Source organism: Pinus tabuliformis, chromosome 9 (assembly GCF_031772625.1).
Source record: "Pinus tabuliformis cultivar Carrire ecotype Pingquan chromosome 9, CPIR1, whole genome shotgun sequence".
NCBI lineage: Eukaryota > Viridiplantae > Streptophyta > Pinopsida > Pinales > Pinaceae > Pinus > Pinus tabuliformis.
In genome coordinates, this window is record NC_142307.1 from 1,113,049,391 (window position 1) to 1,113,067,597 (window position 18,207).

The following is an 18,207-nucleotide window of genomic DNA, read 5'->3' on the forward strand; positions in this document are numbered from 1 at the left end:
TGTCCCTAGTACAAGTTCCCAAAGTAAGGAGCCTCCTGTCACTATATTATAGAGGAAGGAAGGTACATCCAAAGATGTTGGAGAATAGAAGGAAGTTGCCCATAAAGAGATTGAAAAGGTATCAAATCCCTTTAATCTAGAAGCTAAAATTACTAAATTAAAAATATATATTCCTCTTGGTGAATTTGTAAGAAACGGTCAATATAGATCTAACATTTTAAAGGAACTTAGACTAGACAAATCCTATCATATAGTTAATATAGCAAATGATCATCGAAATATTACTTTTCGACCAAAGATTGATGACAAAGGGAAAGATGGGGATGTTCCTCCTATTTATGTCAATTTGAACGTGCATGAGAAAATATTTCATAATGCTATGATGGACTCTTGAGCCTCACACAATATAATGCCAAAAGTGATCATGGAGAGGTTAGGCTTAGATATTACAAGACCATGCAAGGACCCCTATTCATTTGATTCCAGCAAAGTGAAGTGTGTTGGGTCATGGAAAAGGTATGTTTTTCCTCCTCATTGACTTGACTAATCATATGGTTTTCATGAATTTTCTCTTGTCTTGAACATATTCTCGAAGTAAGAGTGTGAAAAATTAATAAAAATGAATGATGAAAAAGTTACATGCTTTTGGCATTAAAAGTCTAAGTTTTCTCTTGTTTATGCATAGGATGACTCGATTAGACAACTGTTGTTCCTTTGGATAATACAATAGTGGCAAGAAAGGAAGATGTCATTATTCCAGCTACGTGGGCCAAGCTAAAGAGAGAAGGAAAAACACGAAATTGATGTGGAAAACCCAATTCTTCAACCGATCAATCCTGAGGATCTCCCGATCGTAAAGATAAGCTCTGATTTTGCTAACATTTCATTGACAATATATAACGCTAGTAGATGGAAAAAGGACAATAAATTTTGTAATTATTGCTAATTTCCAGCAAGACTGTGAATGCAGATTCAACCTTAAGGGTTTTAATGATTTTGTAATTTCTTTTGAGAGTTAATGAAAAACTTAGAGTTTCACATTAAATCCATGTATTAAGCCTCTATAATAGTTCCTCTGAAGGATTTGGTCCTGGTCACTGAAAGATCTACTGCTCATTTGTGTTATGTTAATTATTCTTTAATGTTAAGATTTACATTGTTCTTCCTTCTAGAGGTTGACATAGATTAAATTTTATATCTCAGTTAATATCATTTTTATAATTCACAATGAAGTAAGTCTTGTCTTTGATTGTTTTTTTCTCTTCGTATATGCTTTCTGCAATTACTTCTAGCTTTGGATGCTCCTTCTGATTAGCATGATTTGAGTAGTTTCCTTTAATACATGTGGATTCAATTATTCAGTTTGATTTCCTTTTTGCATTTGGAATATTAGATTGAGATCTTTGTCTGAAGTAGTTTGTAATTGATTTATCTTTCCAATTTCAAACCATAGAATAATCTTTGTTTTGCATTTGAATTTATAGAGTCAATGAGCTGTCGAGCAATTGTTCATTTATGCGATGATTAGTTAGGATTTAGGATTAATTACCTACATCCCAATCTCTGATTGTTATCGCACAGATAGTGCCCACAACCTTCAAATAGAAAGATGAATCACAGGTTGACATATTAATGTAGGACTAAGATTGATATATAAGTCATCTTAGTGAACGAACATTTTCGTGTCATTGGCAGGGAAGTTGTCAAGATAGTAGTCAATTTGTATCTTTGAAGAGAATTGGGTATTGAAAATGGGAGGTAAGAACCTATGTACACAACAAGAAAAAACTTGTTCCTAGTGCCCACTCTTAGTAGATACATAGAGGTTGTGTAGGTATCAATGACTAGGAGAAGAAAGATGCCAATAGATCAAAAATTAGTACCAAAAACCACCAAATCCCAGGGATTGGGGACCCTTGGCAGACCGACCTTTATAGACGAAATAATTCGAAGAGCTTAGTCTTAGGTGTTAGTAGGACCCTAGACAATATCTGGAAAGGGCTTTACTTTGGTCCCTTAAGTAGCAAGATCATCAACTGCAGATTACACCGAGATACATACCAAAATTGAAGGATCTAAGCAGATTTTTCAAAACACAAGTAATCTACACATTAGTCCTTCATAAGAGGGAAAGTCGTGTAATTTGAAAGAAGGAAAGGGAGAAACTAGTGGAGCTACTAAATCAGGCCCATAACCATCTGAATTAGGATCTCTTATGACCTTGGCTGAAAACGAAATACCTAACATCACAGATCTAGATAGTCAAGTATAGCCCCTTCGAATTTTGAATACTCCATCCACCCAGATAACACCTTCTGACCAAGAAATCCCTGAATATTATTGGCACAACTTTAATCAAATGGAAAATCAACCACCTCAAGGTCAGACCTCCACGTTGGAATACCTTATCGTCGATCTAGTAGCCAATGCCCTGATGAAGGCCATTCCTTTACGAAATATCCCAACCTTTCATGGGATTACCTCAGAGGATCCAGATTCTTTTCTATTTGAGTTTGATGTTTTGTGCAGAGGATATGATTACACCAATGATCCTTAGAAATTTAAGTTGTTCCCTCTACCTTAAAGGGAGTAGCTTTGTGATAGTTTATGGGTTTAGGTGGAAGTATCATTAACTCCTGGGATGACATCAAGAACACTTTTCTCACCAAGTAACAAGAGCAATATAGGACTAGGGATCTAAAGGATGAAATTTTCAAAATGTTTGTGAAGGAAAATAAAACCTTAGAAGAATATGTTGAATAGTTTTAGTATAATTTGCAGAGATCCCCCCACACCACATTACCAAAAGTGGTTTAGAAAGCTATGTTGATAAAGGGAATGAGAGAAGAATGGGTAAAAAAGTCAAATTTAATGGGGAAAGCTGACATTTATCAAGAGGAATATGACAAAATTGTATGATTATGTATCAAGTGTTCGTGGGGCAATACACACATTAGACTAGGAGGGCGAGATTCCATGACTAGAGGAAGAAGACCTCCCAACAGAGGCGTGATGAGAACAAAGATAGATAACCTTTTGGAAGATTTCAAGATAGATATCCCGGGCACACTGACTACAAAGTTATATGTCTTACATTCCATACAAAGACAAGTTGAGGTAAAACAAATGCTAGCCACATTCTTTCCATGTTGTCGAAAGAAGCATAGTCAAAGAGAACGTCCTTTGCACATGATTTAGACTTGCTCTATATGCACAAAGGACCATGCAATAGATCAATGTCCATCACTTCCTGGATTAAAATCAGTGTTCAAAGAAGCTAAGGTAGGAACATAGTTGGCATACTTAATGGCTCAACATCGACAATGGCAAGCACGACCCTCATGTATGCCACAATACCCTTATTTGTTCTTTCCTAAGTAATATAATCAACAAAAAGATCGTGGAATAACATGGAAAGGTAAACCACCCTTCTATACCTGGAAATCCCAATAGTATTCCGTGTTAGCGTGGCCAAACTAACCCCTCCTAGGATTTGGCTACCCAGATTCACAATGCTATTCCCCTTCTCGCAAAATTCAGCTAGTAATCCTTACCCTTCATAGTGGGCTACTTCCACCTCACGGAACCCGAATTGGTCTCAAAACTTGCAGTGCCCCATGGGGATGAAAAATCTACCCATAGGAATGGGTTATCAGCCTGAACCCGCATTACGAGGTCCATTCTAGAACCCTTAGCCTTAAGTACACCCCCAGTTTCCATCTCAACCAAATTTGAAGTCTAATAATAGACCAATTCAATATGTAGAGATTCTTGATAATTCTGATAATGACTCAGAACCAGTAGAATGAAATGAGCTTCGGCTAAGGTCAGGGCGCATTTTTACTATAAAAGAAAATAAAGAGACTAAAAATGAAAAAATTGCGCAATAAATCCTTCGACTATGACTACCACAAAAATAAATTATGAAGAAGACATAGTCGAGAAGTAGAATCTTGATAAAAGGATAATTTCTTCTCCCCCATTCCCTGAGAGACCAGTGATGGCTAAACCTGTTGTCTATCTTGATTTTGATATCTTAGGGGAATTGAAAATTTTGTGTATAAATATTTCTCTCCTCAAGGGCATACAGGACATCCCGATTTATGAAAAGACAATTAAGAAATTATGTGGGAAGAATCCTGGGAGAAAATTAAAAATCCACCAAAAGTACATGTGGTAGCAACATTATCGGATATGCTTTTGGGTAAACAAGCACCGATTAAAAATGAAGACATAGGAAATATTGTAGTAACAGTTCAGATACAAGGTTACACCTTTCCAAATACACTATTAGATCTTTGGGTAGCCATTAATATTCTGACTACTGAAACCTGCAAGGTTCTGGGTATTAGAACTTTGGAACCCACCTCAACCTTATTAGAACTTGTTGAGTGATCAGTGGTAGACCTGAAGGAACCTTATAGGATGTGACTATTTCTATCAACTCCTGGGAATATCTTGTGGACTTTGAAGTCATCATCCCAAGAAGTAGGCTGGATGGAGATCCTTTGATATTGGGTCGACCTTGGTTAGGAACAATAAATGCTTATATAGGATGTCATTCAGGAAAAAATACTATCAGTCAAGGAAATGTTGTGAAGAATATTTTTTTATATCCCCTAGCTAAACCAAGTCTACCTATTTTAAATACTCAGTTACATCCAACTAGATACTTGGAAGAAAACATATGCTCTCCTCTCAAACTGGAAGAAGCTATTGAATTTATGAGTCAGACGGAAGATGATGTGATTAGCAACTTCATTAATAGACTAGTTTCCATGAATAATATGACATGCCAAGTGTTAAAGCCCATCCTCAATAATGAAGCACATAGATATCCCTTGAGGGATGTAGACAATCAGCATATACCCACGACTACTATTTATAAGAGCAGACCAATTGAGATTGAACTAGGTAAAATGCTTAACATTAACAATAAATTAGAGAAACATCAACAACAAAGACTTATTCAGGTTCTTCGGAAATATAAAAAATATTTTTCTTAGGAATACTCAGACATGAAAGGTATAGATCCTCAACTTTGTACCCGTCATATTTACATTGAGAAGGACACTCGCACCATCCGACAGCCTCAGAGGAGGTTGAATCTGCACCTCAGAGAAATTGTGAAAGAAGAACTACAAAAGTTGTTGGATTTAAATTTTGTTTATACTATCTCAGATAGTCATTGGCTTTCCCTATTCATAGTCATTCCCAAGAAAAATGGTTAATTGAAATTTGTGTGGAATATAGAGAACTAATTAAATCCACCCAGAATGACCATTTCCCTCTTCCTTTTATTGACCAATTTCTCGATACCTTAGCAGTGAAACAAATCTTTTCCTTCCTCGATGGCTTCAATGGCTATAATTAGATTTAGATCACCCCTGAAGACTAGGATAAAACTACGTTTACCTACCCTTATGGTATGTTTGCATATATATTTTTACCCTTCGGTTTATGAAATGCCCTAGCCACATTTCAGATAGCAATATTGGGCATTTTTTCGGATATGATTAACAAAGGACCTGAAATTTATATGGACGATTTTACCCCCTATGGAAGTGACCTTGAGTAGGGTTTACGAAATTTGGAAAAGGTACTTGAACGATGCATTGCTACCAGGTTATGCTTAAGCAACATAAAGTGTCACATGATGATGACTGAAGGTTTTTTTCTCGAGCACTACATCTCTCCAACTAGAATACAGGTATATCTAGTGAAAAAAGAGGTAATTCTTGCACTACCCACACCCCACACACAAACTAAATTATGTAGTTTCAATGGATATGGAAGGTACTACCATAGATTTGTTGAAATTTTTTCAAAAATTGTTGCACCTTTATATGCTTTAACAGGTCATGTTGAATTTAACGGGTTTGAAAAAAATGTGAAATTGCCTTCACGGATCTAAGGAAATTGATTTCAACTGCACCAGTATTACAAGGACCGAATTCGGAGTTACCTTTCAATATCTCTATAGATGCATCAGACATATCTATAGGCGCTGTACTTGGATAAGAAGAGGACATGAAGCCCTATGTTATCTATTATCTTAGAAAAATATTACCCTTGTTGAGTTAAATTGTATAGTAACCGAAAAATAATTTGTGGTTGTTACACATGTTATCATTAAGTTTAGACATTATATAATACGCTATCTACTTTTCCTATCTATTGACCACTCTGCCATCAGGTACTTGGCTAACAAACCAATCACTAATGGGTGAGTAACCCGATGTTTTTTGTTACTGTAGGAGTTCGATATTACCATGAAGGATGAGCCAGGAAAAGAAAATCATGTTTCAAACTTCCTGTCTCAGGTGCCTAAGATGAATGATCCGTTATCAGTAGATGATTAGTTACCAAATGAGCACCTATTCACTGTAATGATTAAAGCGCCTTGGTATCTAGATGCAGTGAATTATTTAGCGGTTGGGAAGTTACTAGCACATGTGCTGCCTAAGGAAAGGAATCTGACTGTCCAACGCAATGCCTGATTTTCATGGATTGGAAGGTATATTTTCCACACTGGATCTGACCTACAGATTTGAAGGTGTATTCGAGAAGATGACATCTATGATATCTTTAAATCATGTCATGACGAGCCCTGTGGCAGACATTTCATAGCTCGCAGAACAAGGCATAAAATCCTTCATATGGGCTATTACTGGTCCACCATATTCAAAGATGCCAAGAAATATGTTCAAGCTTGTGAAAATTGCCAGAGGATCGGCTGCCTTGGCTAGATCAATGAGATGCCATTTCAGCCATAGTTGGTGGTGGAACTCTTTGAAAGATGGGTGCTTGAATTTGTTGGTCCTTTTAATCCACCATCAAATCAAAAGTTCTGTATACTAGTTTTCACTAACTATGTGACTAACTGGGTAGAAACAGTAGGCTTTCCACGGGCCATAGAAGAAAAAATGATTAATTTCCTCTTTTAACTTTTCATATGATATGGCCTACCAACGGAGGTAATAAGCGATGGAGGATCACAGTTTACAGGATATAAAATTTTGGCCACCCTACAAAATCATCATATCAAGCATCGATTTACCTCTCTGTATGACCTATGAGCAGACGGACAGGTAGAGAGCACCAACGAAGTCCAAGAAGCAATCTTGACTAAGAAAGTCTCAAAAAATTGATGGAACTGGGCCACTAAACCTCCAGAGGCCTTGTGGGCCTATCACACAACATGGAGCAATGCTACCGGATACTCCCCTTACCAACTTGTTTTTGGCCAAGAACTGATCTTCCCAATAGAGTTTGAGATAAAGACTCTTAGGACAACCTAGGAGGTTGGACTGTATTTTACAGACGCACGAACACCGTGACTTTAGTAATTAAATGAAGTAGACGAGGCACACTTACCTATCTTGTATTGTAGAGAAATTATTCAATAGCAAAGCGCCAAGTGGCATCATAGGCTTATTAAAAAGAAATCATTTCAGAAAGGCAATTGGGCACTCCTCTATGACTCAGATTTCATGAATTCCCAGGGAAACTATAGACAAGGTGGCTCAGCCCTTATGAGATTCAAGAAGTGCATAATAATGGCACCATAACTTTAATCGCCATTGACAGGTCTCGTGCTCCCTTTCTAGTTAATGGAAATTGGTTGTGACTTTATCACTAGCCACTCACAAAGGAATATTTCTATCAGCAGGTAAGTAATGATCCTACTCTCCAAATCATAGTTGTAGGGGATGGTAACCCTGTAGTTTCATTTCCATAAAAAAATAATTGTTTTTCTTTCCATATTGTAAATAATGTACATATTTTCCTTGAAAATGGTTGAGAAATTTTATTTTTTTTTCTTTTATTATTTACCATGATGGGATTTTTATATAGACATTTTTTTTATAATCAATCGTTTTTCTCCCCTTGAAACATAGTTGTTGTTCCTTCATCACAAGTGTTGTTCCCTTTGTGGAGATACAATTATTGTTCCCTTTTAGAAGAAACAATTGTTGTTCCCATTTTGAAGATACAGTTACTACTACCTTCTCGAAGAAACAATTGTTGTTCCCTTCTCGAAGAACAGTTGTTGTTCCCTTCTCGAAGAAACAATTGATGTTCCCTTCTTCAAGAAATGGTTTTTGTTCCCTTCTTGAAGAAATAGTTGTCGTTCCCTTTTCTAGGAAACAATTGTTGTTCCCTTTTCGAGGAAACAATTGTTGTTCCCTTTTAGAAGAAAAAATTTGTGTTTCCTCTTCAATGATACAATTGTTGTTCCCCTTTGGAAATATTAGTTTTTGTCCCGTCTTCGAATGAAACATTTGATCTCCTCTTTGTCCAAAGAACAATTTATGATCCATCTCCATGAATGATTGATGTTCCCATACTAGCATTCCATGCCAACCATTCCTTTTGGTTATGAGTTTGATCTAAATCCTCAAAAGCAGTAATATTTAGATCATCATGATTCTTAGCCTTTTCGTGAATATTTTTTCAAATCTGACATGCTTTGTCTATGAATATACATGCTTATGTCTATTTTTTCGGGTACATTGTAAATTGTTCATGATTTATCCCCACCATACTATTTTTTCTCTTTTTATACATTCAAATGGTGGTTCCCTTCAAAAATATGATGAAGAATCTAAGGCATACTTTTCTTGGCATTTTATTTACTTCTTAAACCATCCCTAGCTTTTAAGGAGTTGATGAGCCTCCCTTAACTTCTAAAATAAAAATAAAAAAACAAAAAAGAAACAAAAACAAAAATAAATTTGGAAATATAATAAGTTAATTTTTCTCATAAAGGGATAAGGGCTCTCATCACGATCCATCCTACCACGATCATTGGAAATTAACATAAGTGACATTCCCATTATGGCTATGACACCAGGGTATGGCCTTGTGACACTAAAATGTCAAAGGACAGGAGGTCTCATTACAAGCCGGATTGTTCACTTTATTATGATTTGATTAGTGACATTGTTACTATATGGTCATCATGCTAGAACAATGTCCTTTTTGAAGGAAATCATTCTTTATAAGTTAGGGATACTAGCTCATTTGTTGGTTAAAAAGAAACCCTGTTGAGGCTATGGATGCTTGCTGGAAGCAGTGGCTCTACCTATGGTATTGAAGTATGCTTTGAAGTTACAAAACTCTTACTATTTCCTTAGTTCTTCTTTATTAAATAAAAACGGTGAAAACAACATTGATTAGTGAGTATATCCTTAATAACCCATATGGGAAACATGTTTATATTACGTGAACCATCTCAAAATTATCCAATCATTCGATGTCAACAACAATAAATTTAAAACAATGCTTCGTCAAATTTCATCACACATACTCCAAAAGGAAAATCTCTTTCCATGATGTATATTTCATACACTTTATTTCTCATGATCTTCTCTAACCAATCGTATGGTTGTGCATTCATTGCTTTAATTCTTTCCATATGACTACTATGACTGATTTTTGTTATATTAATGACACCGCATGTCTTTTCCCCTCCCATGCTTCAAAGGTCATGGTCACCCTTTTTCTCATTAAAGGGCAACGGTCATACATTATGACGATGTGAAAGTGCACGATTAATGGACATCCACTATACCTATCAATGTGATACGATATCATTACTTAGATTATGTACTTATTTTTCATTCCTTATACCCTGCATGTAGCTTAACCTATGTTGTTTCATTACGATAATTGTGGGATTCAATAGTGCATGCAGGTTTTATTTTGTTCTTAGGAAAATAATAGGTTTGGGTGGCACCTATGTTCGCAACGAGCCTACACTGTTACAAATCACCACATAAGCTCGAGATATTCTAAAACGTACACGATGGGCATAATATCATTCTCAACTGTAGTGGTTTAATGGGTATATCGCTATGGAATTCTTGCAGAACCTACAAAACCATAGCTTAACTATCAAAGGCAGGACCATAGCAATAACTGAATCCATTTTGGTATAGGTCACAAGCCTCCCTACAAAAGGCACAAAAGGGTAGAAGCACATGACACTAAACGAAGTTGTACAATTATTCAAGCATCATGGTGAGGAATTAGTTCGGAAAGGTAAAGGTCTTTGTCCTACATCTCTAAGCGAGCCATGGCACAAACTAGTGAAAGTCATCTAGAAATACATCACATGCGATGGCCACCATGAAATGGTAATTCCTCGACACATTAAACTATTAGAAACATTAAAAGAAAATATAGTAATCAATTTTCCATTCTTCCTGAACTTGTTATTAGATGAAATTTCTAGTAGAGTGAGGAAATCTAAAAACCCATAGGCTACAGTAAATCATCATGGTTTGATCAAACTGATAGTCAACAAGGATTTAAATCAGTTGCAGCTAACCTAGCACAATTTTTAAGCTCTAATGTACCACCTTTGGAAGGAATCCCTAAAAATTCCCAACCTAAGTGTTATCAGGAAATCTAGTGTCTATGCAGAGCTACTAGTCCCACTAAGGCTGGTAGCTACCTTAGAAACAAACAAACTAAAACCACTTTCATTTTCCTTTATGAGAAGTAGATATGAGGGGAATAAAGGAGACCAACCTCTGTCTTGCACTTGGTTCCTTGCTTGATTCCTCTCCCTTCTGATAGATCTTTTCCACTCGCTTCCTCGTCTACCCAGCTTCAAAGAGCACATGTAGAATCAAAGCAACACAACACTACCCAAGAACATAGATCTATTATCATATAAACAATATAGGACCAGATATATATAGACCACACAAATACATATAATATCAATCATACAAGAATGTGGAGGACAACTTGAATACATTTATTGATAATCAAGAAAGAGCAAAGAGGATTACAACCAATTGTTCTGACCCAGCATCATCCTCTCAGCTAGAAAGCCCTTATTCACCTCATGAAAAGCTTAGATCACCCAACACTATGATGTTACACCAAGAAACCAACAGCACTTCCCTACAAGATACACAATTCCAGCCCCTGGATCTCTGGGATGAGGGATCCATATATAGATGTTTGCAAGGGAGGTGAGTCAGCTTCTAAGATTTGATTAGTGTCCTCTCTCTGATAGTTCTTGATTTCACTTGGAGATTGATGATCTCTTACTCATCCCTGGGCGAATGCAGAGAGGCAAGTGTCACAGGAGAAGTTTCTAGAAGATTCCATGATCCTCCACCTTGTGGATTGACCCTTCCATTTGTCCACTCTCGCCCACCGCACCCCATAGAAGGGCTTTCCAACATGCATCACACCTACTTTGTGTATTTAGGTTGGATGCAACGCACTTTGACCATGGAGCAGGTGAAATGGTCTACTTTTGACCAATTATGAGTAGTTTTTCATGGAGAACTTCTCGAAGATGCTGTAATCAGTTGACCTTGTTCTTTTAGGGGTTGGAACAACACTTTTAGGGACTTAGGAGCCCTTGGTTTATGGACATTTATGATTGGGGTTGCAGTGCCCAAAAATGTCTATAACAGTTGCCCTCTAAAGCATGAGGTTGTTAATCTTTTGATGTCAGGTGAAATGCTTTATCATGAGGATCCAAAGTTTTTTCAAGCTGGAAGACGACCTGTAATAAGATACAATACAATACATTATCTTCATAATATTTTCATGATCTAGCTGAGGTGGTATTCCCATGCTCAACTTTATAAATTCACTTTCATGTACGTAAGATAGACAATCGTCTGAGTGTAGACTGATGATTCTGGTAGAGCCATCATCCCTTAGATTGGATGATTATATGCGCAGCAATGATGTACATTTTATGTCTTTATTTTCCTGAATATATATCGTAGCCCGGATGGATGAAACTAGATCCGGGGTCTTCAATCTCGTTCTATCTTCACTCAAAGTACAAGTCGATCCATGTGAGAGATGTTCTGGAGTCGAACATGGAAAGACATCGCCTGATTACCAGCCAATGATGTAAGCTGTTAACAGACACAAGAGGAATCACCGATAATGATGATGACCCTGAAAGTACTACAGTACAATTCATGTGGTGTGAATAAGGGACTTGGCATCGAATAGCATGAAAAATCTTTCGGTTGAAGGCCATTGATGTAAACCTGTCACCGGAAGTGAGAAACTTGATATTGAGGCATGCAAGCTTCAAAGTACTGAAAGGGTTGTTCCTAGATCGACTTATTGGATAATGAGCTGATGTCAACAAGAAGCGATCCATCATAGGAGGGCGTTAGTGAATCCCACATCAATGACACGGAACGGATCAAATGATTTTAATGGAGGTGAAAACGATCTGGTCATGTAAGGTTCAGGGTGGCGGTCATGAAAGAATGGAGCGTAAATGTATTACAGTGGGTGAGACACAGGTGAATTCTCTGAGCGACTTCTCTTGAACATATCGGCGACACTGACATGATGGATTGGTAGCATTAACCCCAAATATGGATGGTGTGAAAAAACCATGGTGATGTGACCAGTGAATGGAACAACCCAACCCGACTCAGATGCAGAGTGAAGGTGTCATGTTCCAGAGCGACTTGCTACCAATAAAGTTTTCTTCAAGTTTTCTTCCCAATTTTTCCCCAGTCATTGCTGACTAGTACCTCTTTATTTTTGTCAAGCTTGAGGAGGATAACATATGCTTGTTCTATAATTTTCCCTTCGAGCAAACACATTTCTATGTTTTAATGAGCCTAGTGATAGTGAAACTCGTTCTTGTCTGTTATGGACAAGTTTGTCACTATTCAGTTTTAACGAGCTTAATGACAAAGATAACTCGGTCCTTTTCAATTTTAGAGAGTCTGAAAAGGGACGTAAAGAAAACTCCAAAAATCCTTTTTCGTCACATAATCCCTTGAGTCCGAAAAAGTATAAAACAATACAAAAGGGATGAATTTTCGGTACTTTTAACGAGCCGAACAAAACAAGCGCTCGATCTTTTTATGTAATGATCCCTCAAGTCCAAAAAAGATTGAAATCTAAAGGACGGATAGCACTTCCGGTCACTTTAATGTGCAGGAGAGGCCAATGGCTCGGTAATCTTTTCATATTTTACGAGTCAGTTGAAAAGAGCTTAAAGGAGACTCGTTTTTTGAGGAACGAGTGATAGATTCGGGTAACAACTGATTCCAGGTAAGGTTTGGAATTTTCCAATATGGCAATGTCACAAGGATGGCTAACAGGATCACTCTTCGCAGTTGTTCCTCAAAAGGGTAAACAATCAAATGGGGGTGAATGATCGGCCAATACAGAGTGGAGGTGATGATGAGAACACGACTAAGTCTTCAACGGCTGATGATAACACATTCACGATGGTTATTTACCGAGAAATGGTTCATTTTTTGATGAGCTTAAACTATGGGGGAACATTTGCTCATTTCATATGTTTATTTTTTAATGAGCTTGAATTCCACGTTAAAACTTGTTAAACACACATGGACAACAAGAGAGATATGAAAGATAAAACATGCAATACAATGTTATTAACAAATGGTTTACATTTATAGTACATGTAGTGACCGTTGGGTTTCACATCCCAAGGTCTCTTGGACTACTTAATCTATTCAGCTTCCACACTAACCCGTTTAGGATTAGGTGTCCAACATTCCCCCCTTAATCCGAAGGGTTATGTATGAGTCCAAGAAGAGAGTTGTAATACAAAATGTGCAAATATGCATGGCAGCACTAGGCTGAATGTGCTCTATGAAATGTTGGTATAAAGGGCAGTGGTTTAAGGATCACCACCAACACTGGAACGCTTAGTGCAGTTCCCGGAGCTCTTCCAAAACTGGCAAGAAGCTGAAGTCTTCTGCTAGAGGAAGTGATCCTATTGTTTTAAAGAGGGAAACCTTCAACCATGAAAGGGAGGTCTCACCCTGCATAAAAGGGAAAACTTCAACCTGAAAAGGGAAGTCTCAACCTGTGATGGTTTAAGGATAACCAACAACTCTGGAATGCTTAATGCAATTCCTGGAACTCTTCCAAAACTGGCAAGAAGCTAGTGTCTTTTGCTAGAGGAAGTGTTCTCAATTGTGTTCCTGGAATTCTTCAAAAACTGGCAAGAAGCTGAAGTCTTCTGCTAGAGGAAGTGTCCCAGATTGCCAACTAAAGGCATGTTCACGAGCATCTTTGTTGCTGGCTACAACTCTGAAACCAGTGTGGCAGGTTGTGGCTCAGGCTCGCTTGATGTGGCTTTGAAGCTTGTAGATGACCATCATTTCCACCCCTGTCAGATACAAGGTGAGATGATGGAGAAAACTCAACTGCAAGACTTTTCAATACTTTGGAACAAGTTCTGACATGTGTTTGGAATATCTTCTTGGCTGTTGATGCCCATTGCCAAGAAGCGATCCATCCAAGATGAATTTTTGTTCTTGCAAGATGTTTGTTTTTGAAGCATCTGTGTGAAGAATGGTTGGTTTTATGACAGTGCTTACATGGATGAAGATCAAAACAGTGATCTTTCAGATGGCCAACTCAGTCACAGTGTTGAAATTTTACAATTTGTTGTTGTTGTTGTTGTTGCTACTGTGGAAGAGGGGCAGAGTCTGGAATAGTTGAAGCTGAACTATCATGAGGAGCAAGTGAACTGTCATGAATTAATCCAACACTCTGAAAGTGAATGGGCTTTGAGTAGTTTGGAATATGAAAGGGCAAGTCCTTGTCATATCCAAGACCAGTTTTGTGCTTGTTGTGGACAAGTTGTTCCCAAGGTCTGACGATGGACTTGGGGAGTCCAGATTGAGTTTCTGCATCTACATGTACAACTGCTACTTTATTGGGTACTAAATCTGAATCAACTGTAACATTATTTACTTGCTTCTGATGGGTTGCAGTCTCAGTGTTATGAACAGAAACATGTTCAGGATGACCCCTCTGTTTTAATTCTTATTGCTATAGCTGAGTTTCGAGCTGCAAAAATTCTATCTTCTCTTGTGCATTTTGCAGAAAAATTCTAATGTCAGCCAGAGAGGATTTGTTGATTTTTACTGTGTCATTAGTAGTAGATTGTATCAGAATTTTCAAAAACTCTAATACTTCATAAGCTTTCCCCATTTTCTCCAGTTCAAAAGTGCCAAGAAAAGCGCAGAATAATGACAACAAATTTAAGCACTTGAATTCTCTAGAAAGAAATATGTAGACACTTGCAGCAGGGTCGATATAAAACAATCTTGTGCCCTTTGAAATAATTCCCTTCCTCCTTAATTTAATGGCTTCATATTTCGAGTATTTGAAGGAAATGAACTACTTGAAGGAGACATCATGCGGAGACTGAAGTGAACTGCTAATACATTGGATGCATGCTGTAACAAAAACTTTTGCTGCAAAATTTTACTCTTAATGGGAGAAAATATAATTTTGATATGACTAGTCAGCAAATTCAACTGGACAGCAAATGTCAATACCCGAGACTACAAAATTGTACAGCGTACTGAACTGAGGTATATATAGCGCTTAACGTTTGCTAATATATAAATAAGCAATTACAATTGTACAATAATTAACATGCTTATGTTTTCATCCAAACATAAAATTTTATCTAGCAACTCCCTTTGACTGCATTAAACATTTTCAATGCCAATTCAACGTAATACTAAAAAACTGATCACCATAAATGTATGTATGGAGCAGCGTTAAAGATAATCAATCAAGAGCAATGTGGGTGTATACCAACAACGTGCAAATGCAAGATGCATCTTTAGATTTCATTAGTCGATATCATAATTCAATTGCAATCACTGGAATCAGGCGTATACTTTCCTCTTTCAGGGTTCGAACCCTCAACCTTTTAATATCTGATAGCAAAACCAGCGGTACAATTACAATGTCAGTTTGCACTGTAGTGGTCGGCCATTTTCTGGGTGTCCAACTGAGGACGGCTCAACGAAATCTAGAACAAGAGCAGCCTCACTCAGCCTCACTGTCAGATGGAAATCATGATAGTATGGACAGAGGAGCGTATCCACCAAACAAAATTATATATATACCACCGCCTTTTTATAATAAGATTTGACATTTAATGAAGGATGTAAACAATTGTACGCATCATTCTTCAAAATATGTGCCACTACAACATGGAATTCTCACCGCTAAACTATGAATTATTTCAGCCACCTAAAAATTCGAGAGTTGACAGGTAAGATACCAAATAGTAATTGGGATTACCATTTACGACCCTTCAGCTATCCTGCGCACGGGGATCCTGTAAGCGCATTGGTCATAGCACATGATATGATATTTGTTGTTTTTGTTGAAGGCAACGAATCGTATATTATTCCATTCGGCCAAAAGTTTCAAAGCATAGTTTACGGTCTTCAAAACACATTCAACACATTGCGAATATCAGTGAGCAGGTTGTCGTCAGATTCGTGTTCGTTCCAGCGAAAATTTCGAAGGGTTTTATTTCTGCTTGGCTAAGACGAAATGGCTACTGTAGCTTCTGCAAAGAGTAATGTCTTGAAATCGATAGTTCCAGCCGTCAAGAAATGCCTGTTGCCTTCGGCCCGTCCAGGGGATTTCTGCTGCCTTTGTAATGTGTCAGGGGCTTGTCAACGGAGGCAGTGAAATACAGGCCTGAGGACGATTCGTCGATTCAAGTTGACAGAGAAGGGCGTCAGGCTCCAGAAATCTGCTGCGGGAGTTGGCCTAATATTCTTGAGGATTCGTTTTTCTTTCTGAGGAGCTTGGACAGAGGATGTGATTAGAGGCGGGTCGAGAAAGCCGTGGGAAGCTGTTGAAGATAAAGAAGCTTTGTATCTGTGGGTGGACATGCCAAGCCTAGGGAAGGAAGAAATCAAGGTTTATGCTGAGGAAAATGCCCTGGTGATAAAAGGGGAATCCCTCTCAGAGGCAGAATTGGACGGCAGTAAACAGAAATACAGTAGCCGCATCGAACTTCCCCCAAAAGTGTACAAGCTGGATCAAATCAAAGCGCAAATGAAGAATGGCGTGCTTAAGGTCATTGTCCCCAAGTTTACAGAAGAGAAGAGCTTAGAAATGAGGAAGCAGTTTCAGCGACACAACTTGGGGCATTCTTTGCTGGAATGACAATACGAGCTAATGCTTTCCCTGGAGGAGAAACACGAGCAATGGGACTGTGACAGTGGATTGTGAGGGCCGAGGGAGCATTAATACCAACGTTCATACAATCCAGGCCAAGATAAACTCATAACTACGTCCGTTCGATTCTTCTGCTACAACTTTGAAGTGCGCTCAATGCAAAAATGGGTATTGATTTGACACAGAGAGAATCAGGCAGAGCTGTCAGATACGTTAGGGTGGCAAGGAGAATTTTGGTGTATCTGAGCGACAGAAGTCAGAGAGAAGGAACGCTAATGGAACGCTGACAACACTGTAGGAGCAGGTATTCGATGGGAATACCAAGCGTTACCCATTATCACGCAGAGGGCAGACTCTGATTATCACGCAGAGGGCAGATGAGTGCAGGTGCGTGTCAGCCAGACTGTTTGCAGCATGAAATAGGCATGCACACAATAATGACAATTCTATCTGCAGAAATACAGAACTGACATGCACAGAGAGGCCACAACAAGTGGCTCAAATTTGGGCAGGGCAGAAATTCGCCTGCAGCTCTGGTACCATGTTAAACACACATGGACAGCAAGAGAGATATGAAAGATAAAACATGCAATACAATTTTATTAACAAGTGGTTTACATTTATAGTATATGTAGTGACCATTGGGTTTTACATCCCAAGGTCTATTTGTTATAGACATTTTTGTGCCTTACAGCTTTAAGCATGAAATGTCCATAATCCAAGGGATCCAAAGTCCCTAAAGATGTTGTTACAGCTCCTAAAGGAACAAGGTCAACCAATGACAGCTTCTCCCAGAAGTTCTCCACCGAAAACCACTCAGAACTAGTCAAATCAGGATCAATTCAGAAGCTCCACTAGCTGCCTGCGTTGCAAAGCACCCAAAAACACTGGCTAGGTGCATTGCAACGCACCTGAATGCACTACCCAGGTGCGTTGAGCGGGAAATGACAAGTGGCAGAGTCATTCAACGAGGTGGAAAGACCATGGAAGCTTCCAGAATCTTCTCCAATGACACTTGCCTCACTGAATTCGACCAAGTGATGAGTAAGAGGCTCTCAGTCTCCAAGTGGAAGTAAGAACTGACAGAGAGAAGCCACAAGTCAAAACATAAGCTGACTCGTCCTCTTTGCTTACATCTATATATGGATCCCTCATCCCAGAGATCCAGAGGCTGGAATTTTGTACTTTGCAGAGAATTGCTATTGGTTTGAG

The 18,207-nt window shown here is 38.2% G+C and overlaps 1 pseudogene; it reads left to right on the plus strand.

The window, feature by feature from the left end:
- Positions 1–16,344: 16,344 nt before the first annotated feature.
- On the plus strand, positions 16,345–16,983 carry LOC149152562 (heat shock 22 kDa protein, mitochondrial-like; annotated as a pseudogene).
- Positions 16,984–18,207: the final 1,224 nt, after the last annotated feature.